The 24,247-nt window shown below is 43.7% G+C and overlaps 1 long non-coding RNA gene across 2 annotated transcripts in view; it reads left to right on the forward strand.

The window, feature by feature from the left end:
- LOC137469472 (uncharacterized) overlaps positions 1-20,680 on the forward strand; it is a 31,632-nt gene extending 10,952 nt beyond the window's left edge. Inside the window, exons 3-4 of one of the 2 annotated variants that reach the window (XR_010996544.1) lie at positions 9,299-9,392; positions 20,636-20,680. This is a non-coding gene — a long non-coding RNA (uncharacterized lncRNA). Of the gene's footprint in view, positions 1-9,298; positions 9,393-11,805; positions 13,316-20,635 lie in introns of those variants that run through there. The other variant, XR_010996543.1, reaches the window with a different exon arrangement.
- Positions 20,681-24,247: the final 3,567 nt, after the last annotated feature.

Here is a 24,247-nt window from a genome sequence, read left to right on the forward strand (position 1 = left end):
CTAGGGACCAAAGAGTGCCTTGAAGGAGCACTAATTTGTTTTGAAAGGACTGCTGAACCTAATGTTGCCACTTGAAATAGAAATGCAAAAAAGAGATGTGAAACTGCTGCTCATTTTGCTAACAAAGCCATGGAATCCTGCAGACACTGCCATATATCACACCCTGTAGTTTTCTGGTTTTAAAAGTAGCACATTTCATAGTACAACAGGGCTGTGACCAGAGCTCTGTAGAGACCAAGCTGAGAATTGAATTCACCTATGGGTTCAGGATATCACTGGAAGAGTTTCACAAAGAGCCTTTAGCTATGGTGGCTCTCCCAGCTTCTTCAGTGTGTGCACTGCATGAACCTGGTTTGCCTCTACACTTGCCCAGACGCATTTGGGGCACAGGCACCTGGTCAGGTTACGGTGCCTGAGTCATCGCTTCCCAGCTCCCTGCTCCTGGTGTGGAGTCTGCAGCACCCGAGGCAGCAGTGAGGTAACACAAGGCAGAAGAGGCTGTAGATAAGGCTTGGGCACTTGATCCTGTGTCAGAGCCTTTCACTCCAAGACCTGCATACGGCAGCTGGCATATATGTCCCTTCAGGCTGTTTTGCTGATGCTCCAAAGCCAGTGGAGTGTACGTGACTGCAGAAGAGGTTAAACTGGTGTAACCAACCCAGCACAATGAGAACACTTAGAGGAGAATTCAGCAGGATGCATTTTTCTTTCCTTAAGGTGTCATCTAGGAGATCAAACCAACTGATCTAATGACCCTCTCTTACAGACCACGGCTATTCAAAGAAATGTACATCTAATTCTGCATTCGACTCTGCGGCATGCAAAACACCACTTGTATTCTAGCTGGGCTGGCATAGGCAAACATGATGGTCTCTGCTGACTGGAGTTGAAATCCCCCTCAAGAGCTGCCCTAGTTGCCCTAGGCTCCTTCTGAGTTAAAGATCAAACACTACCGGTTTTGAGGGTAGCAAAGCTCTTTTCTCTGGCTAGATATATTGTTTTGTATTTGTACTGACATTCCTTCCTTCCAAACTCAGTCCTAGGCACCAGTATTAAAAGATGCTTATGGTAAAAAGATTTGTATTTCATCATAGCACAACACATAGGGCTGGGGCAGACTGAATTTGTGATTGTTTTCACAGGCTTTGGAGCATCTGTAATGAATAAGATGCTAAAAGGAAACTAAGTCAACAATAAACTCTTGAGATTTATGTTTTTTTCAGGAGCATGGAGAAAGCAAGTAAGAAAGGAGAATGTCTGCATGATTACAGTTCACCCAGCTCTATTCAGGATCTTCACATAGCTGTGAAGAGCAAAGCACAGTGTTGGACCAACTAGGCTGGGCTTTGACAGTGAAATTGAAAAAGACTAAAGGACTTCAAGATAAATAAGACAGCAGGAAAAACTAATGAAGAAATTAAACTGACCTTCTTTAGAAAAGGGTGAGACAGGATAAACAGGGAGAGATCTTGTTTTGCTTTCATCCTGGAAAAAATAACATTTCTTCCTTTCCAGTTCAGCACAGTTGACTGATTTGGAAACAAATCTGTTTTCTCTGGAAAGATTTATTTACCCAATGACTTTTTTTTCCTTTTTTTTTTTTTTTTTTTCTTTTTTGGCAAAAAGCAATAGGTTGAAAGAACAAGGCTTGTCTTGTTAGTAGGTTTAAAGGGCTCAGTAATTAACTGGTACATTTGGAGGCATGGCATGCAGGATACTTGCTGCAGCCTACTTTATTACAGTGTCACAGGGAAGTGCTGTGAAATGGACAAGAACTTTATAAAAACACTGTTTATTTCTCAGGCAGTATCAGATAGCAGGATTATTTCATTATGAAGTTACGCCAGAGTATTTACTGAAGTAAGGACACTCTGCCCTGACCTTTGAGAATGTGCTTTCATCTGTGACTCCATGCTTTCATCGTGCTTTCATGCTTTCTCTCTCTTTCCCTTCCTTTCTGTCTTTCTCTCTGTCTTTTCTAAGTTGGAAACAGAGCGACACTTATTTAGTCTAGGGACAGCATGCACTTTTTCACATCAGTCCTTTGCAATACATAGTAGGTGCCTTCAAAAAACAAATTGACATCCTGTGACTTGGGAAGTCTGTCACAAGGGTCATTTGTCCCTGAAGTCAGCTTCTTTTGCTGCACAATGGCCAAGCCTCTTTAACTCCTTTACATTTTTTTGCCTCTTTTTTTTTTTTTTTTTAAATTTGGTATGATGCTGCAGACAATTGCTGGCTTGAAACAAAGTTAACAAAAATGTTGGTGGCTCAAAATAGGACTGTAATTTCATGCTGCAGTATTTTAAGTCCGGGTGACTTGACCTTGGGAAGACCTAAAGATCTGCATCCTGCAGGAACTGTAAATAATGTGGAGAACTGCTCAGCACTTCTGGAATACAGCTACTGTTAGCCCATTCCCTGAATGTGCAAGCCAAACTAGAGGCATCTGTATTTGGAAATGCAAAGCTAGCGAGTCTCTTCAAGTGCCAAACAAACCCTTGTGGGAGGGAAGAGACTCTCTTCAAGCGTATTTCTGGAAATGCAAAAGATAAACATTTATCTTGCAAAATTATGCCTCTTGTATCTCAAGGGCAACCTAAACACTGAAAACTTCCTCTGACTCCTGTGCAAGTCCACATTCACTACTTGTACCAAGACTGAGAAGTGCAGCATTTGCCAGTGTGGCATTTAACTTCTCAATTCTTGGATATTCCCAACAGTGTATGCAACTGCAGATATCCACATACATTTCCTACTGTTATACAGAACCCTTCAAACTGAGGTCGAGATTTGGCCCTAAACATCAGTGCATATTTATTACTGTATTCCTTTTGTTTCTTTCCCACTGTTTCCTTTTGTTTATTTCCCACTTTAGACTCTGACTTGGTTTCATCAAGTAAAAACAAGGATGTTGTTGTGGGGAAAAATCACAAATATCTGGACATATGGGTGTATATTACACTAGGGTTGCACGGTACTTGGATCATAATGAGGTTTCAGAAAACTCTATCCTCCTTCCCACTTAAAGGCCAGGTCATCGATTTTTAGTTTTATCCAGAGTCTAATGGAACAACCTGGGAGGAAAATTATGACTTGCTGAATCATTGTCTCTTCCTGATCTCCTCACTGCACTGGAGAAGGACAGAGGTATCTACAGCAGTTCAGTTCCTCTAACAGCATATTTTCGGGGTTGCACCAGTCGTGACACTTTGTGATTGTAGTGCTGTCTTTTCCCCAGCTCCTCACATGAGACCAGGGTCCCTGGCACAGGAGACACAGCCATGCAGCCCAGCAGGCAAGGGAGGAAGAGCCGTTTGCAAATCAGCATGGTCTCCTCCACAGGGAGAATTGAAGTGCAGAAGGAAAGGCTTATATTGAAAAGATCAAAGAGGTTAGAGAGGAACGAGTTAACAGGCATGCTTTTTGAAAGGAATAATTCTCCTGACATCTCAAGGGATGGGTGAAGGGCATATTGCCTTGTCAGTTAAACACAGCCGTTAGTTTCAAGCCCATACTAATTAGCCAGCTTAGAAAAACACACTGCTCAGCGTTTCTAAATGCAGACTGCAGCCTCTGCCACTCCTCAGCACAGATATATTTGTCCACATCCTCTCAGTGCAACATGCTGGTACAGAGGCAGCTTGGTTAGTAGTTAAAAGAGAACCTAGGATTAAGCAAGGCTTCGTCCGCTATTTTTCTCACTTGCTGCATCCAGGTCAGTCCAGGACAAGCCACTGACCGAATAAGAAGTGGGAAGCCTGCTGTGTACTGGGATCCCATTTGCACAGTGGAGCAAATCACAGCCCTGACAAGACCCAAGGCACTTCCCTGGGACTGCTCTGGCTTGCACCTGCAAAACCAGGTCCCTCATCTCTGCTGGGCTTAACTGCAGCAGAGGGCAAGAGGGAAAATATCACTTTTGCCCTGCACTGGAAAAGGGATGTGGGAGGACATGGTAGTATTACACCAAGGGCCTGGGGAGCTAACCCAGCATGCAGAATGGATTGATAGGGAATCTGCATTACTTAGAATGGCTTTTACAGAATTTGACTTTTTCTCTGGTCCTTCGCTTTCCACAGTGTAATTCAGGGCTGCTAAACCATCACTAAATTGAAGGGCCTTGTAAGCCTCAAGTCACTTGTATTGCTTGGGTGCAGCAGCAATAGGTGACCATGGTGGTCTAGAGATGTAGAATTTTAACTTGATAGAAACACTCAGTTAACAAGTTTACCTACACCCATTTTTTCCCAGTAAACACATAACTAACACAAAAATTACCTAAACAAAACCCCATGAACTGTGACTCCAGACTCATCATCTGCTTCCAAGGAGTTCAGAGGCAGACATTACTTAACAAATACAGTTTTCCCATCGAAGTGGTGCAGGCTGTAACTGTGCACCAGCATGAGGAGAGGAATAGGAATCCCTTCTCCCCTGGCTGTACCCCCTCCATGGGGTGGGTGGGCACAAGGCTTGCCTGACCTTCAGTTGCCTTCCCATCCTTGCCCTGACATGTGCATTTGGACCACTTTTTCATGACAGCAAATATGTCTTATTACCTGCTTGTGTGTATGTTCAGCTCTGAGTCAAAGTAGACCTATGAGTGTCATTACAACAACTGGAAATGTCCACTCTACTTGGCTTCCAGGTTCTTCTTAAATAACATCCTAGAAAGGAGATCAGAGCATGTCCTTTCTTTATATGATTAGCTAACCCCTGCAGGATCCCTTCTTCTCTCTTTATCTCATTGTCTCTTCTACCTACCCAATGAATGAATCATGAAGAATCCACCTACCCTGACTCCAGACTCCTGTCTCAAGCTAGAGCACATCTACTCTCCTGCTGCAGAGTCCTCAGTGTCAGGATGGCTCAGCAGAAACAGCTAGAGCTTTATCCAACTCAACCTGCATCCAAAAACTGTAATGATGTTTCTCACATCCCTTTTGTTGCCCCATGGAGAATCACTGTTTGGGTGTGTTTTTTTTTTTTTTTTCCTTTCCTTTTCTGCTTTGTTTTGTTTAGGGTTTTGATTTGTTTGGGGTTTTTTGGTTGTTGTTTTGTTTTGAGGTTTGGCTGGTTTCTTTGGGGGCTGGGGGTTCTTTTGTTTGCTTGTTTTATTTGTGGTTAGTTTTGTTTTGTTTTCATCCCAAACACAGGGATTGCTTCATTGACCCCAACGACATGAGATGCTGCTTCATGCAAATTGAAGTGGTATTAGAGAAGGGGGCAGGGAACACTTGCAATGAACTTCTTGGAGTCAACTTCTGGGGTTTTCCAGTATGAACTGGTCAATCTGTTGACTGCTTAATTTTCACAAGGACAGCTGGCCTGACATTCCTCTTATATTCTCCTGACAAGGGTTCCCCTCTCTGTCTGAGAAACCCAGTGGTTGCTGCCATACATTCAGTACCTTTCTGTTGGAGAAGTAGGGTGAGGGCAGATTCTTCACTGACTTGGAACACTCTCTAAGTCACTGAGCTTCCAGGAGTCATGTCCTACTGGTAACAGACTGTAGAAAGCGGGATGAGAATCAAGATCTGGATCCTGAAGGTTATTCACCAGCTTTGTGGAATATCTGCCATCACTGTTCCTGGGACAAGGGTGCATCTGCTCCACTAGTTAATCGTGGCCCAGACCATTCTCCAGTCCAGAGCTGAAGACTACCCTCTGCATGCCTGGCATGCCTGCAGACACCAGGGTGCCAACTCCAGCCTCAGGCTCAGTGAATTTAGGCTTTTTCTTGATTCTGCTCTTTATTTTGCCACCCAGTACTAGCAGCAGTGTCCAAGCAGTGCAGCCAGGCTACACAGAGCCTTCCTCATCATCATTCCTTCCTCTTAGGTGCTGTGCTTGGTCATGGGTGCAGCTCCTGGGATGGCAAGCCAGACTCTTTGCCAGTCTGGGGTCCCCTGCCACGCCTCCTGACACCAACTGGTCCTTGTGGGGATGAGACATGCTGCTCTCCCTTACTTTCTTTTACCACTCTGATTAGTTACCACAATTCCAAGTGGTTGTAAATGGCAAATCTCTAGCGGATGTAAACCAGAACCATCCAGCTTACTGTCTCATGGATGGAATCCATAGCTTTACACCAGAAATTTACAATCTTACTTTTTATATAAAAAATTTCCTGTCAAGGCTTTATATCTACTCCATTGCTCTGCTCTGCATGAAAACCCTTGGCATAATCTTTTCAGAGATAAATAAGCCTTCCCCTGAATGCTAAATTATGCCATTATTTTTTTTGATATTTATAGATGTCATCCTGCTGTGCTCCCATGCGTGGATTCCAGACAGCCTGAACCTTTGTTTTCCATTTCCAAAAGTTCTGCAGGAGAGAAAGATGTCAGTGTAGGAGGGCCAGAGTGGCAGGCAGTCTGAGGCCACATGGAGTTACCTTATTTCATAGATGGGGACTTTAGTAACAGATAGATGTTAAGTGACATGTCAGAGTCACAGGCAAATGCAGTCCTGGGGTTTCAGGAAAAAGTTGGGGTCCTACTTTAGCAGTATGAATCATTTGGACACAAATATAAGTGTATATTCAAAAAACTGGAATGAGGTGAACTCTAAGAATGAAAAAAAAAAAAAACGTTAATAAACATCATCTTGAGTTTTCTGGAGCAAAGTGCTGCTGCTATTGCTTCTGTGTTGCTGGAGGGATTAGCAGGGTATTTATTGCCTTTTACATTCATTCTCTGGCTTCACTGTCTGGGTTTGTAATGTCAAACCTGGGTAATTTCATTGCTCCATGTCAACCAGGCCAAAAGGAACGCAGCACAATAACAGGAATAGCAGTTAAAGTGGCTACATGCACTTAAGTGATTGTCTGGGAAATGGTAAGCTCTGCTCCCGCCAACTAGATGAATTAGACCAAGCCTCTATTTAGGCTGTAGAGAAGGTTTGTAAGTTGTCCAGGTTTTTGGGTTTGGGGGTTGGGTTTTCTCCCTTTCCTAATATTTATGGCTTGCTAGGAGCTAGACAGCCACAAACTCACCTAAATGTTTTTCATCATCTTCCCATGAATAGAGAGTATTTGGCAAACAACAGGAGCAAATCCAGAAAGCTGGATTACAGCTGCTGTAAGGCTAAGCTCCTGTTTACATCCCAGCTCAGTGGGACAGACCTTTCCCATTCTGAGCCAAACCAAGACTTGTGTGCCAGAGCTGTGAGCAGCATGAGGTAGGAAGCAGCACCGACAGAAAGGCTCAGCTGGGCTGTGCTGTGCTGCCAGTGTGGGACATGGTTGGGCGGTACAATTGCAGCTGCAAGGAATCTCAGGGGAAAAAGGGATGTTTCCCAACCTCCTCTGTAAAACCTCAGGAGCGGATGTATCCCCTTCCTCCCCCATGGTGCTGTTTAACAAGCAAAGGAGCTGGGACTTGTTTAGCTTCTCTTTCTGCCAGCTGCGCTGTCCCTGGGGTGCGAGGGTTTCCAGCAGCCAAGCAGCGGCAGTTCTCATGCCCTGGGAGAATAGACAGCCAAAATGAGCATGAGGAGATGGGACTCTGCCCCTGTGCTTGGCATGGGTGAGACTGCACCTCATATTTTCTGCTCAGTTCTGGGCCCCTCACTATGAGGAAGTCACTGAGGTGCTGGAGCGTGTCTAAAAGGCAACAAAGCTGGGAAAGGGTCCGGAGTATAAATCGTATGAAGGGTGGCTGAGGGAGCTGGGATTGTTTAGCCTGGAGAAAAGGAGATTTAGGGTGGGGCCTTATCTCTCTCTACAACTGCCTGAAAGGAGGGTGGAGCCAGGTGGAGGGTCAATATCCTCCCATGTAACAAGTGACATAATGAGAGGAAAAGACCTCAAGTTGCATCAGGGGAAGTTTAGATTGGATAGTAGGAAAAAAGCTCTTCACTGAAAGGGTGTTCAAGCTGCTCAGGGAAGTGGTGGAATCACCTTCCCTGCAAGTGTTCAAATGGTGTGTGGATGTGGCACTTGGGGATAGAGTTTAGTGGTGAATGGTGGAGTTGAGTCAATGGTTGAACTCAATGATACTGGAGGTGTTTTCCAGCCATGTTTCTATGACTTTTTGTGGTTTATGGGACTGCCTTGGGGACTTGGTGTTTGGAGAGAATCCACTCTTTCCTCCTCCTGCCACAGTCCCAAAGAGGAATGGTGCTTACCCATGAGTGGTGAGGGGGGGTCCTGTTGCTGGCCATGGCCCTCTGGTGTATTCTGAGCAGCAGCATCAGCTGTCCTTAAGGTTCTATTTCAGTGCATGATGTTATCAAAGGAAGGAATTGATTCTGCAGATGAAATGCAATGTTATATTGATCTTTTGCAAAACACGAAAGACATTCAAAGAAGTAAACGGACCCACTGCTCCCACCTGCAAAACTAATTTGCCAATATATTTGCATGTTTTTCTGAAAATTATGTGGCCTGTGTTTCATTCATCAGTGTGTGTTTCTGAAGTCCTTAAGAGCACAGCTACCTCATTTCTTGGTAATTAGGTAGCTGGAAGCACCAACTAAGCCTAAATAAACATCCTTTACTCCAACAAAGCAAGTTATTGTGTAGTCTTTCAGGACACAGTTTTCTGTAGTATGCAATGACTCTAATGTCTATTAATTATTTCTAAATAGTTTAAGCATTATCTGCCTTTGGGTAAATTCTTTCTCTATAGTGTAATCTAACCTGTGGGAGGGGAAAGAAAAAAACCAACTACAATGGTTTGCCATGTCACCTCCCCAAACATAACAGATTCTTGTTTTAATCATTATCACCCTCACCATCACACACCAAGCTCCAGGACCTGGAAAAGGTCAGCGGGATGGTTTCCTAGACTCCATCCCACATGTTGTTGACTCACTAGTTTTAAAGAGCATGTGTGTGGGGGGCCCTTTTGACTCTCACATCTCCTCTCATCTACTGCAAGAATGGAGCATGCCTGTTTGCTCTTTGCCTTTACAACAATTTAGCCATTGTAAGTATTTCAAGGCTTTTTTTCGTGAGGTAAACAGTTTGATGAGATTTTATATTGTGCAGCTAGAAAAGTGTCTCATAAATAGGTAGCCAGGAAACCCAGACATATCTACCCATGTAGAACACTCAGTTTTGTTTTACAGAAGAAATTTGTTATTTTGTGTGAGTCTGTATGGTTTACTACTCTGTAGTGGCAAGCCCAGACTCAGAATTTTATGAGTGTCCATCCATTAACTGAATTCTGACTCATCCTTGCTGAAACAGAGTGACAGAAGAATAATTTTAAATAAAATATGCTTCTTCTTTATTACTACACCTTTTTTAGCAACCACAGATTTACAGGAGTGGTCGTCCCTTTGGCAGGACAGACTGATGGGAGAACAGATGAACAAAGAAAACATGAAATCTACAAATTGGTGTCAGAAAGAGAATATAAAGTCTTCTCATGGCTGTATAGGTGAGAAGAAACCAGATTTTATTTCTGTGTACCCGGCACGTTTGTGTTCCTCAGATACAGCTAAGGCAGACCAGATTCAGCGCAGCAAATGTTAGCTATGTGATTACAGAGGAGAAAGCCCCTGCTTACTCCTATTGGTGTTTATCAGTACTTTTTTGCAGAGTGCTTCTGAGGCCAACATTTCAAAAACCAGAATAGAGTCTTTCAACCTCCTTAAGCCAAGAGGGCTTCCACCTTTTCATGAGAGTTTTCTCTTGAAACATTGCAGCCACAAGGGTTCCCTTATGTGACCATAAAGCACCACACATGTCTGCCAGCACTCAATAAATTTAAATTAATAATAGGTCCTCAAAGAGCTACATACTGCTTCCAAGGTACCTCAACATGTGGGCAGGAGAATGGTCTCCCCACAAAAAATGAAGCATGCTCTTGCCTAATGGGATGCTTATAAATAGATGCTGTTTTTTCCTATGAAAGACTGGATTTACAGCTCGATGTGTGCAAGCAGCAGGCAAGTTTGTCCAGAAAAAAATACCCCTGTGAAACTTTTACAGTGTATAGCAAGACTAGTAGTCATAAAGAAAAAACACTAACAGGCGTCATTCGTATTTTGCCTCCTCTATCCTGTACTACTTGAGCAAGGAGCAAGGAGGACTGCGAAGACCTGAGTCAACCGTGACTGATCTGCTGGGTCCTGAGAGGGGATTCACCCCAGCAGCAATCCACGTACACTGTGTGGGCACACGCTCCTGCCTGGGAAGGGCAACCACATGGGCAGTTGTCTTGTGGCTGCTCAGGTAATGACACATGCATTCATGGCCACACCTGACTTGCTTCTCTCAGCCAATTCCCTTGCTAGTCCTTCCCTCTTTCCACCTCTCCTGAGGCTGCTTCACACCCCCTTCTCAACGGGCTTTCTGCTGCCAGTCCTGGCAGGACTGACTGGAGGGTTACAGCAGTGCTGGAACCTTCCCAGGTCCATGAATTTGGGCTAAGATGGGCTTGACTTTACACAGATAGAAACAAACCACACTTCTACCTATCTGTCTTCAGACCTCCATGCAGGAGATGATACCTAAGAAGATGTGATGTGAAGGAGTGTGTCCCTGGCATCTTTACAGTCCCTAAGGAGGTTGTGTGGATTGTTTTATATGGATGAGCTTGATTAGACCCATCCAGTGATGTCTACGCCCAAATGCAAAAGGACAAATTAACAGTCCAGCCTAGGGCATGTATCTCTCCCCATTATTCCAACCAGTCCTGAGATTTTTTTTTTTCCCTCAATGCAGCAGCTTCCCCTTCACAGTGTGGTTACTGTGGCACAACAACACAACCCCCATGTCACGTTCTGAGGCTCAGGGGATGTCAGGAGCATAACACATCATTAGACACATGAGTAGCACAGCTTTGCCTCCAGAGAGGACACCTCTCTGAAACAGTGCCAGGATCCTACCCTTGGGTTGTAGAAATGGACAGGCCAGATGGAACCTTATACCAGGATGAAGTTGAGCAAGTGGCCACCTACCTAAAAAGTAAAATGCTGCATAATGACCACCTGACAAGGAGCCAAAGCAAGGGTAGACCCTGCTAAATCATGCTTGGTAGGTCAGTGTCCTTGCATGTTTCTCCACTCATGTTTCCTCTTGTGTCCTCTAGCCAAATCCCTGCTCATCACCAGGATGTGACTCAGCAGAGGTGTTTCCATTAAAGGAAACTGAGTTAAAAGGAAGTTAGGACATGTTCAAAATGGTTCACTGGTTTTGGTGACTGGTGTGGACCAGGTTGTGAGATGTCTCTTATGTGTCTGCCCCACAGGCTAGACATCTAACAGGTCTTGGAGGTCTCTGAGGAAAATGGGAATGGAAAATATTTCTTTTCTTCATGTTATCGAATTCCTATTGTCATGGAATTAATGAAATGTTCTTTGGGAAAGGACAATGTCACAGAGGAAATTGAACTGATGAAAGCATTGTGTTGGGCCATGTTAAGACTATCTATATCCATATAGCTGTAATGGAAGTCCATGGAGATAAATCTGATATAGTCCACCTGGCTTTGGTACTGCTACCACTTAGCTACTGCATTTTGGTCCTTGGGGTAGACTGCAGAACTCAATAGATGAGATGCAAATATAATTTGCTTTTCATGCTCAGCTTTGATGAGGAGGGATATCAGGGCCTGACAGAGCACTTGAACCTACCTAAGAATTTGCATGAGCTGAGGAAACAGGATAAAACATGAGAAGAGCTTCTGCTTGCAGTGGTTCTTGGGCTGGGAGTTAGGCTGTGAGACACCACTCACCTTATCTTCCAACTCTGTCCACAGGGAAATATTCTGCCTTAGCTCTGTAGCTTTTACCACAACTCTGGTAGATTCTCACCTCCTGTGCTAACCTTAAACCTGGTTTTCCCAGGTCAAACCAGATATTTCTCCAGTCTACATGCAAGCTTGTTCAAATGGCAGCTCTTTGACCTACAGGAATGGGATGCAACTCATAACTACAAAGAGAATACTTAGAAAACATCTCCAAATGAGAAAATCACCGGTCAGATCTGCATTTTCTAGATCCCTTGGAGCAATAAGTAGAAGCAACAACCACATCTGAAGGGCTTTTTACCTTTTTACCAGCTCTGTACCCTCTCCTGAACTTCAACTCTTGTTAACCTCAGCAGTTCTCTGTGTGTGCTATGCAGAATTAAGCAATTTCATGAAAAATCAAACAGGGCCATGACCCCAACAACAACATTCCCCAGGGCTACAAAACCACATCACCAATTGCTAACCTTCCCTCTCTGCCACTGTCCTGCCCCAAGATGTGCTGAGATTCCTGTTCTGTGGTTCGTCACATTGGGATACTTACCTGCTTCTGGAAAACAGGTCATGAACAGCCTTGTAACCCTTGACTCTGTTCTCTAGCTGTGACTGCGGTGTGACACGTTTCTCAAACTCGATCTTAAAATCAGCTGTAAGAGGGTATCTCCAATCTAGATAATTTACTGCAGATCCCCACAACCTTTTCCATCAGAAATCTTTCCCTAACAGATAACTTTTGCTGTAATTTAAGTACATTTATTCTCCTCCAACCTTCAGTGGCCACAGAGAGCAATTTATTTCCCTATTTTAGCAGGAGTCATTTACCTGGTGACAATCAAGGGACAGTTCCCATGTCTTCTTTTGCTTTTCCCCCATCTTCCAGTCTGTACAGGGGAATGACTTGACCTTCCAAATTTTAAATAGGCAAATTTATTATAATGTCTGTGGGATCCAGCACTTCCTTGAAATCAGAAGCTGGTGAAATAGGAGCAAGAGGAGATCCTCCCTTGGCAGTGCCAGCAGCACACTGCGGGGCTGAGCAAACCATGCCCAGGGTGGGTCTGGGCTGTTTTAAGAATAAGGATGTTTGTCAAACCTCAACTGAAGGAATGTTCTGTGTATAGGGAGTGTCAAGGAAGAAGACACAAAGTCCAGGCATGAATCAAAAATAGACTGAAAGGCAAAGGGAAATTAAACTATCGAAGTGGGAGCTGTGTGAACCTTTGCTGCCTACAGCCCTGGAAGAGGGAAAGCAGGGCATGTCAAAGCATGGAGGCAGCATGCATGTCACCTGCTACTGCATGTCTATAACACAACTATTTACATCTGAGCTAACCATTTGGATCCCCGTTGAGTCAACGCAAAGGAACACACAGCACATTTGAAATGTCTACCTACAGGTGAGAAGTCCACCTTTAGATGTGCTTATTATTCCTGCAGATGCTGAGACATCCAGGATGCCTAAATGTAGATGTCTTAATCTGCTCAGAGACATCTCTCAGAGAGATTACTTTTGGGTGAGAAAAAATTGACACCGTTCTTAAAATGTTTCTGTCTCTTTTCTTGTTCTCTATGAAGAAGGAGGATATTTATCCTGTCCCTTTCTTCATTCCAAGCTTTCCTAGTGTTCCTGTTATGTGGGACCAGCCTTCTGATGGATGTCTGAAAATATCCATATCACAACACTGGAATTTCTGGCCTGCATTCCATGAGCACAGGTCCACATGCATGCAGAAAGGAGCTCATAAGCATGCTGAACCCTTGTGCCTCATCCATCCCAGGATGGCAGGGCCCTGCTTTGAACATCCATATCCATTTTCTCTCAGGAAAACCTTAAGCTGAGTTGTGGCCATCTCTACAAGCTGCAGGTGATGAAGGTTTGTTGAAGCCAGTATCATTCAGTGATAGTGATATGAGTGATCTTGATACCTCTTGTGTACTGTGATAACCCAGACTGTCACCACGCTATCAAACTGCTCATAGGGAGTCACAACAAACTAGAGAGCTGTAAAAGAGGGGAGAGCAGGAAGGGAGTGGAGGAATTAGCAGCAGGAGGAGGGACAGAAAGCACGAGAAGGCTACAGTAACAAGAAGAGCTGGAGGGGCTGGCCACCACCTCCAGCTCATGATCTGCCTTTAGAGATGCCTCACAGATGACTTTTGAGACATCTTAGGCCACCTATCCTATTTCCATCATGTAGCAGAAGGGTTGCCAGCAAGCAGCAAACTTTTCAGTGCTTTGTCCAGTCCCATGTTTATGGCTTATCCTCTGGGTCTCACACCATCTTCCGCACGAGGCTCAGCTGGCAGCCTGGCAGCTTCTGGGCAATTAAGCTGTAATTTTCCTTTGCTCCATTTTACGCTGTTACTTCAAGCAGCTCCTCTTGCCCTGTCCTTGGCAACTTTCTGACCTGGTGTTTTCTCTCTACTGACTCCTCAGTTATCATTATCTCAATCTCTGCAAGCCCTGGACACAGTTTAAAAACACGTCCTCAGAAGCTCGGAGGTGTTTACTCCTTTCTGTTAAAAAGCAGTCTTGTGGACAGTGTGACGTATCACCTACACAGTTCAGAGGCAGGGCATTTCCCACATTATAAAAGAGTGGACCGCAGCCACAAAAAGTTGAAACATCACTTAAAAACTCTGTTTGAGAGGGTGGATTGCTCAGTGCTGCTAAAAAGTACAAAAACACAACATTACTCAAAAAGCCAAAATTAAAATCCCTTGGCAATTTGTATATGTTTCAAAATGCTGGTTTTTAAACATCATTTAAGGGTTTTTAAAACCCTTTTTAGATACAAGGATCTCTGTGCCAAACTAAGTTCCAGCAGTAAAAACAAACAGATAATGAAACAAAGATTGTGATCATTTAAAAAAAGAAAAAAGAAAAAAAAAAAAAGAGAAAACTTGTTGCAATAATGTACTTTTCCAGGAAAATTAACCATAACAACAGTGCTGGTGAATCACTGGGTAGCAGCTTCTGCTTATAAACATGATTTTGAAATCTTACAGTGTTGTTATTTCCACAGTAGTATTGGCAGTGGCTGTGTAAAGGTTTTCTAGCACAGAAAGAAATTTCTCCTAAAACCCCTGACTGGGACTTTTTTGAACGCTTCCTGGAGAATTACATTAAGTGGATGTGAGTTATCTGCCTAAATTATTTACAAATCTTTAAAAGTCTTATTCCAGCTCCAGAGAAATACAAAGAATAAATATCCTTGTGAGGAGGGCAGAGGCCTCCTCAGTCTATAAGTGAAGAAGGAAACACTCTGCCCTTTCAGTATCAAAACGTGAAGATCAAATAGAAGAAGTTTAGATCATATTCAGCTTTCCCCCAAAAAAACTTCCTAAATCCCAGTTTTGTTAGACTTTATGGTCTTACACCTCAGAGTAATCTGAGGGATCAATTTTAACCTGGTCAGGGATCTGCCACCACACTATGATGCCACCCAGGAGGATGCTGCACTTGTGGGCATTGGAGCAGAGACTATGACACTTGTTTGGTGGACAGGAATGCAGATTTGTCACAAATTATGCCATCTGAACATAGCATCTGACTACAATGCAAATCCAGGCCGGGCTAATGTCAGCTGCAGGGTGTTACCATGACGGTGTAGTAGCTTTCATCGAGAAGCTTGTGGTGCTCTGAGATCCCCCAGCTCAGTTTCGCCTACACACCCTGCCACAGCTGGTGATAGGCAACATTCCTGCAAGCAATTACAGTGGAAAAGATGGGATAAATGTGAAGGATTAACTGTTCTCACTCAGATTTTGACGTGTTCCCTCTGGATCACAGCTTTTGGCACATCTGTGCTTCTATGAGCAGTGGTGAAAGTACTCTGTTAATGTGATATCCATCATGGGCTGTGCCTGTGATCACACACGCATAAACACAGACACACTCACTGCTCCAGGGTGAATTTTTCTGTAAAGAGCAGCACTTTTCCAGTGTGGTCTCCATGGCCACATTGCCACTGCAGCAGAATTCCTTGCCATTAGGCACTGGATGAAGCATAATATTACTGCTCCAGTGTTTCCCAGACCCCAGTCTGTTTACTCACAATGACTCAAACCTCAGCTAATCTTTTCAAATGTTCCTGGGCTGGAGATTCTTCCCTACATAAAGATTTTTTTTGCTCCAGTGTCTGCTATATTTCTGACACTAAAAGTACAAATGGTTCGTATCAGTCTAATAATACAGGTGGTAGAAACCTTAAAGTTCTCAGCACTCCATTTGTTGTTTTCAGCTTTTAAACTTTAATTTTTACAAAAGCAAAAATATTTTGCTCTGAGCTGGACATACACTTTATTTCCTGGTCATTCAGTTCCTTATTTTTGATATTCCCTGGCTTAGTGACTTGGTTTGGTTCCATTGTTCTGAATCTGCCAGAGTGATACTAAAATGGTATGATTCTTTCCTTCTCAGATCAGTAAGAAATCTTAAGACAGAAGTGGTCAAGTGTAGAAAACATCTTTCTATCTCCTTAAGAAGAGAAGCAGGCTGTGGAGGTGGTTTGGGTGCTGAGTGGGCCACAGTGAGATGGAAAAAGAAGAAAGTTCTCCCAATGGCTCTTGATGTTCTTGGAAAATGAGAGTCTTGGGGAACTGTGGAACTGAGGACTCTACTAGAGAAAATCATGCTTCTTTCCTCAAGAGGAAGAAGTTCAGCCACCTTTTTTGGAATGGCATGCTTGCCCTAAAATGTGGCAGATTAGCTTTCTTCACCAGCCTGCATCCAGCTCTGGGGTCCACAGCGTAGAAGAGACATTGACCTGTTTGGAAAAGTCCAGAGGAGGACCACCACAGGGATTTGAGGGATGGACCAGGTCTCCATGGCTGAGAGAAATGGATTGGTTCAGCCTGGGAAAGAGAAGGCTTAAGGGTGACCTAACTGGAGCCTTTTAGTACCTGAAGGCAGCCTACAACAAAGGTAGAGAGGGACTTTTTACAAGGGCCTGTAGTAGTAAGACAGAGGGGAATGGATTCAAACTGAAAGGGGGCAGGTTTAGATTAGATATTAGGAAAAAAATTCTTTACTGTGAGAGTGGTGAGATGCCTGCACAGGTTGTCCAGAGAAGCTGTGGATGCCCCATCCTTGGCAGTGTTCAAAGCCAGGTTGTATGGGGCTTTGGATGGAGCAACCTGGTCTAGTGGAAGATGTCCCTGCCCATGTCAGGGGGTTTGGAACTGAGTGCTCTTTAAGGTCCCTTCCAACCCAAACCATTCTATAATTTTAAGATTTTATGAAATATTAAGTGGGCAGGCCACAGAAATCAGGTCATTGGCAAATATATCTGGGATTTCACGGGGGCTAGACAAGAACCTGGAGATGTAAAAGTCCCATGAGGGACATCACCTGTAAAAAACCTCTCTTCTGTGCATGGCCAAACACGGAAGAGTCACAGCAAGAATCATACAGGGGCACAGAGGCCACACACAATGTCAAACAGGAGCAGAGAGAAGGTGAATGAATGCCCAGCTATGTCACATATAGTAGACATGCCTGCTAGCAGCAAGGAGTGAGGATGAGGTATGGCCATCTCACTGCACTGAGTGCAAGGGATTAATTTACCAGATTAATTTAGATTGTAGATTGAGGACTGGACAGCTGAAGATGAATAAATTGAATCCCGCCTGTGAATGCCTACATGTATAAGAGAAAATAGCAAATGGATTATTTAACATTGTTAATAACAGTATAATGAGATGCAATGATTGAAAGTGGCAGCTGGGCAAATTCAGACTAGAAGTAAGGAATGTTTTACAACGACAGAGATAATTAACCATTGGAAATATTTATCCAGTTCTGTGGTTTATTCTTCCATCACTGGCAATTTCCAAATCAATACTGGATTGGTTTTCAGACAGAAATGTTCTTTGTTTCAAGCAAGAGTGAATGCGAGAAGTTCTGCAGGTGCCTGACACAGCTTAGGCTACAAGTTACTGAAAAGGTAGATAGAACAGGCCTGGAGACTCAAGTAGAAGTATCTCTTGTGTCCCAGAGATACTCTTTTCCTGGATACATTACTGGCATTGCATCTTTGCCACGCCAGGAATCATCCCTATTGTATAGCTCAGCATATAGATCCAGACAAAACTCACTGATGGTAGTTTCCTTTGTGGCCTGTGTCAGAAAATTGCTGAAACCTGATATTGGCTTGAACTTCAGTCTCTAATGGCAGCTTAAATTTCCCAAACACCAGGTTAGGTTCACTTTAGGTGTATAATGACTATCTTCTTATGAACAGGCCCTGCAACCATTTTCTTGCATAAGAGAGGGAGATAATGGTGTCTGATGTCCCATACTCAGCGTCTCCTTTACATTCTAATATTACAGGAAGAATCTAGGGGGACCTGCAGATGTATTCAGAACAGCTTTGTTTCTTATTTTAGTGCTTTTTCACATCTCATTAAGAATATCAAAGGATCTTTAAGAACAAAGTCAGCATAATAGGTCCCCTTAACAACTATTGTTTTTTAACCCCATCACTTACAGGTATTATGTACTGAAGGGCATTCCAAAGAAATAAGTTTCAGAGTGAGACTTGTTTTAGCTGATGTTTATAAGGGGGGAGGAGAATAAAAAACCTTTAGAGCATAACAGCAAAACAAACCACAGACAAAGGCTTTAATCCTCCTTCTAGTTACTTATTGAAAGGTAGCTCCTCACAGATGGCAGCTAATCATATTGTTAAATCAGTAACTGCTGTTACTAATAGGCATTAGCTCGTTATGAGACATTCTCTGTTAGCAAACATTCCACTCCCTGCACAATCTACATCTGAACTCAAGATTCAGATTGACACCAGAGTTTGCAACACAAAATAAAGTTTATTAGTAGGGTTATTATAGCTGTGATAATCCAAAACCACAGACAAACAATATTTATAGATAATGATCACATATTTTTTTAAGATTGTTTCCATTTGGAAAGACTTTTTTTTTTTTTTCTCAAAAACCTTTCTTTTGGTCTGTATTAGAATGAGGTTTAGTTATTTTAGGGTACTTAGCTTGTGTACACTAACAACTAGATTTGGGTCATGCTTTATTGAACACATATCTACCCACAAGAAAAGCAAGGCTTGCGTTTACGCTTTATTTCCTACTGCCACAGCTTTGGTAGCAACAGTTAACAAACCTTCATACTGCAGAATGGGAACCAAATTCTATTACTGCTTCTATGGCAAAACATTCCTTAAATGACAGTAAAAGCTCAGAGCCTATTTAAATGGAAGTTTCCAACTACACTTTACTGAGTAGGGAACTGCTATACCAAAGGAGTCTGAAAAATCCCCAGATTTTAATCTAGTAAAAACAGCTATATCAATAAGTGAAGTTAATTATTGAAGCCAAGTTATACCAGAGAGCTTAAAGAATGACAGTTGTCCCAGAAAGATGCTTGCCATGCGTGAATGGACACAGTATATAAGCAGCAGGACATCCAAGAGTGGTTTTGTGCTATGCTTCACTCTGTCCCCAAGATCTTTGTACTTCTTGACGTTCTTTGTTTTTATGGCCCCACATAATAATACAGTCATCTGAGCATTCCCAGTATCACAGCTAAGATATAGCTCCTGAAAACAACCAAACGTGTGTGCCACTTTATGCTGCAAGACTCATTGACCTGGATCTGCAGAATGAGAGGACACATCCAATCTGTCCTGTCAGAAACTGTGCTGTATCCTGTCAGTGCACACAGGCTGCCGACAATAGTCGTTTGCAGCAAATTTAACCAACTTCCTGCTTTTCCTCATGTTTTTTTATTGCTATATCACTTACAACACATTTAACTGAATCTTGGATCAACTGGAGGCTAGGGGAATTATTCCAGAAAAAATATTACTCTTCTCCTGCTGTGAGCAATTCCCGAGAACAAAGCAATTGGAAAGACTAAAACCTCAGGCACAGAGAGATTAGTCAGGGATTGGTGCTGCAGTCGGGACAAGTGTTTAGTCATCCTGACACATCCTCATGCTGAGCCCTTGACCAATAAGTTCCAGCCTTGCTTGTTGTCTTCTAAGGCCAGAAATATATGAGAAACTAAAGTTCTGTGGTAGATGTCTGAGTCAAGCACTTACCACACAGCTGTCACACCCACTGCTGTTTGGTCTGCTCAAACTTAATAACTCTTCAGTGCATTACGTGGATTTCGGAAATGCTGTCACTTCAGTTGAGTTGGCAAAGCAGCTCATGGCTGTAAAGCAGTGGGCTGTACTCCGTCCAGCGGCCATGGCGGTCTCTTCATCTGCCCCTTCTCACTGTAGGCTTGTGGGTCTCTGCCCACAGAAATTGCCCTGATGGAATATGTGTTTGTCCCTGGCCAGGTCTATACAATAATTTTCTTTCCCATCAGAAAGATTGACTAGTAAGGGATTTACTTTTTATTTGAATTAATTGTTTTGGTTTCCCTCGGGAAAATTGGCCAGGGTTTTGCAGGGCTTTAATACTATTTACCAAACTACCAACCCTTTTTTTGCCTGAAAGCTGAAATGCCATGAATTTACATCCTCTTAGTAAATCAGGCTGATTTGGCTTTGTTCGGATTTTCAGCAACATGCAGTTTCATTGCATCCCTATCCCAGCACACCTGCACTTATGGATACTGTTGCAACCCATGCAGGTGTGACTTTTAGGAAAGCTGGAAGGTCCTGAAGCTGTCCCTGGTACATGATCATTATTCTGTAAAGGCAAGAAACGCAGAAACCTGTTTTGGTAATTTCATTTAAGAAAAGGCAGGAAGAAGTTGCTCTGGCTGCCTCTAACAGGAATATCTCAGTGGAAAAAAATCCTGTATTTTGGTTGCTAGACTTCATAGTGTGTGTATGTATGTATGTATGTATGTGTACAAGTACATAACAACACGTCTATCTGGAATTATAATATATTGTATGTATCCCATTATGTCATACCACCACAGATTTTTTTTTCAGGTTAACACTGAGTAGAGGAAAAATGCTCTGCAGAAACTTCAACCTAAAAATATTGCCCCACTTGTTTCCTTGTTTCCAAGTAATTTACAAGGACTATCTGTCCTACAGGTCTCAACAATTGCAATGCTTAAGCTCAGAAAAGGAGTGAGTTTCTAGGCACACAGAGAGTCAAAGAGTCAGCTCCCTTTTCTTTATACTGACAGTGGAGACAGGTAGTAGGGAATATGAACAATGGGCAATGCCACTTGCCAAAACAAACAAAAAAAAAACCCCAAAATCAATCAATCAAACAAACAAACAAACAAGCAAAAAAAAACCCCACTGATTTCTGTCTCTTTACCAAAAACCGACTTCATGCCTTGAGGCCTTGGAGGCTATATTTCTGTGGCTGCTGAGTCTGCGAGTTTGGCAGAGAAAGGAAAACAAAAAGCAAGTGGAGTGATCCGACTCTGGCAAGCTATCAGGGAAGAGTCATGTGCATGGGCTGGGAGATCTTTGGTACAGACATCAGCATATGAGCAATTTTCAGCTGGGCTCCTCCAGCCTGACAGAGTGGTTATAACACAAGAGGAATTGGTGAGAAGGCAGAATACAGAACTCTGAACTGCCAGTCACTGGCATCCCAATCAGCAATGTCTCATGAAGGGCCACAAAGTTGGTGAAGAGATTGGAGAATCTCTCATACATGGAGAGGCTGAAAGAGCCAAACTGCTCAGCCCCAAACAGAGAAGGCTAAAGTGGGTCCTGTCCATATGCATGAATACTTGATAGGGAAGTAAAGAATACAGGACCTGTTCTCAGTGGTGCCCAGTGACAGGACAAGAAGAAATGGACACAAATCAAAATACAGGAAACTCTTGTGGATAAACATTCTCACTATGAGGGTGGTTGAAAGCTAGCACAGGTTGTACAGAGGGGTTGTGGTCTTTCCACCTTTGGAGATATTCAAAAACTGACTTGACACATCCCTGAGAAACCTGCTGTAGTTAATCCTGCTCTGAGCAGGGGTCCTTGCCAACATTACCTATTACCATGTGATCCCATGAAATGACTTTGCTCTCCATAAAGTTTCCTCCTTTTCATGGGACACAATGGAACATGGCCATGCCAGGGGTTCCTGCCAAGGGAACTCCACCTGCCTGCCTGCTCCTCCACCTCCTCCAGGCCAGAAGCCCAGCCTGCTCTCCAGACTGCCTGTGCAATGCAGCAGCCACAATGTGCTTCTGCCTATGTTATCTCACCCATAAGCTATGCAAACAGGGAAATGAACCAGCCAAACAGCCAGCGGAGACGGAGGTTTTCCCCTTAGCAGTGCTGGCTAAGAGGAATGGAGAGGAAAACAGGCCCTCCCGTCCCTCTTGCTGTGTTTTTAAACACAAGGGCAGCCAAAGGAGGCATTAGGAAGCGCGGCAGCAGCGCCAGAGTTTCTCTTACAGCATTGCCACTGTTGCCTTTTATCAGCTCCTCTGAAACACAAACAGTTTTAAAAGGGCAGAAATAAGAAGGGTCAGTGCCCCCAGTCAGCTAATTAATGTCCTGAATGCAGTGGAAACTCTAGCAAAAAGCAGCGGGTACACGGAAGGACGGAAGTGTCCTTCGAGAGACGTTCCAAATGTCCTTACAGCCATACAAATTTGTGTTCTTTGGACTGGTAAAAAGCAACTCCTCAGAAACAACTGCTCATCACTGGGGCTGTGCTGCAAAAAGCATCTTGCTTAGGTTTCCCAAAATGTTGCTTTGGTGCAATTTGCTGGCTTTCCTGCTTTGCAATATTCCATTCTGCATCTTGTTTAGATAGGGGAGATTAATGAGAGCTGCCTGCAGTCAGCTGAACTGACTTTCTGGCAGGGACTCGGGAGGAAACTGTGGAGATCAGTACACAGAGCTGAAAGTGTGGGTGGCCATGAGCTGCCATTTTTTTTGTCTCCATGTGTAAAGGATATAAGAAATGCAGCAGTCAGCCCTGTCAGACAGGGGAAATATTTCAGAGGAAATAACAGACAGCTTTAGACTCATATTTCTCTTACAGAAAACTCTGCTCAGGTACCTTGGAAAATAGATGCCCCAGACTGATTTGTGGGTTTTTTTGGGTACTTTGAGGTATAATGAATGCATAAAAATATAAAGCAGAGGCTGAAGAAGCCTAGGCCTTGTTTGTTTGCATAATTATATATGCTCTTGTTTAGGAGGACAGTGGATGATAGAAAGTTCAAGGTCTCTGAAATAACAGGTGTGAGGTTTCTTTTTGGTGACAAACAGTTGCCAGCACAAACTGGAGCAGAGGCGTCCCTTTCCATATGTTCATTTGGAAGGATGCAATGTTAGGGTGGTATCTTTCACTGCCACAGAAGGTGCCTGCTCAGTGTCATTTTCTTGTGCCTCTCTCGAGTACAACTTGTGCAAGCACAGACTCTCCTGCAGCTGCAGACCAAGCTCAGGTATGTTTCACACTGTGCCCCACTAGAAGAACTTCCACAGAGGGAGCAAAACCATTGCTGGTGGCATCTGGGAAGAGCTATCAATTGGCAAAATAGATGGGAAGAGAGTGTTATCATAGCTCGTCTGCTCTGCATGGCTGAAAGCTTCCTGTGATGTTTGCAGTGTCTGTAGGCTAAGGAAGAGGAGCTCTGTATCTCCAAGGAGTGTGAACCTGCTGTCTCAGGAGCTGAGCTGTGTGAGGCCCAAACATGACTCCAGAGAAAACCACGTTGCTAAAAAGGAATTACTATTTTGGGTAATATACATCAGATCAAGACTCACATGTATGGTGAGCAAGAGGAGCTCAGCATGTGAATCACCATCAGTGACTATGGCCTTGGTCTAACTGCAAGCGACTGAGGTTTGTCCTTTCTGAGGTATCACATATTTTGGGACAGTCAGGAACAGGTGCATGTTACTGGGAACACTGGAATGGTCATTTCCCCACCCATGACCTTAATGCCTACCTGGTGACCTGTCATTACACCCTCACAGTGACAGATGTAGTGACGCACACCAGGAAGACATCATCATGGTGGTCCACTCCTGCCAGCCCTCCAGCCCTCCCACTCACACTGGGCTGCTCTTACCACCTCAGAAGACATTGAACAGCCTAAATAGGACCTACCACATGATGAGGCCAGCCAGGGCATCCCCGATACTGCAGCTTGACAAACCCGCAGCAGACTCAGTGTCTGACAGCCACAGCTGTAAAGGTGCACCAAGGGAGGGCAGCATGTGAGATATACCTCCCTCCTTCTCCATTGCCTGTCTTCCGCGGGGCTATGCAAATTGATCCTGTTTTGACAACCTTGATTTCACACATGGCAGGTTGCAGAAATGCAGCAGCAAGGAGATATGCAGCTATCCATTATTTTCTTGCTGATGGCTAACATCAGATGTCTTTCAGCCATTCAGTCTCCTGCTCTGCGTTTCACTTGATATTTACTCATACCATGCTCCTTTCTCCTTGGGCTCATCCAAGGATGTGGATGTCGTAGAATGGTTTGCAGGTGCAGGCCCCAGAGAACAGTACAATCCAGTCTTGCATGAACTGCTGCTCCAGCACTTTTAGCTTTCTCAGACTGGCTGATGTGGTTGTAGGACTAGCCCACAAACACCTCTCTACCTACT

Source organism: Anomalospiza imberbis, chromosome 2 (assembly GCF_031753505.1).
Source record: "Anomalospiza imberbis isolate Cuckoo-Finch-1a 21T00152 chromosome 2, ASM3175350v1, whole genome shotgun sequence".
NCBI classification, from domain to species: Eukaryota; Metazoa; Chordata; class Aves; order Passeriformes; family Viduidae; genus Anomalospiza; species Anomalospiza imberbis.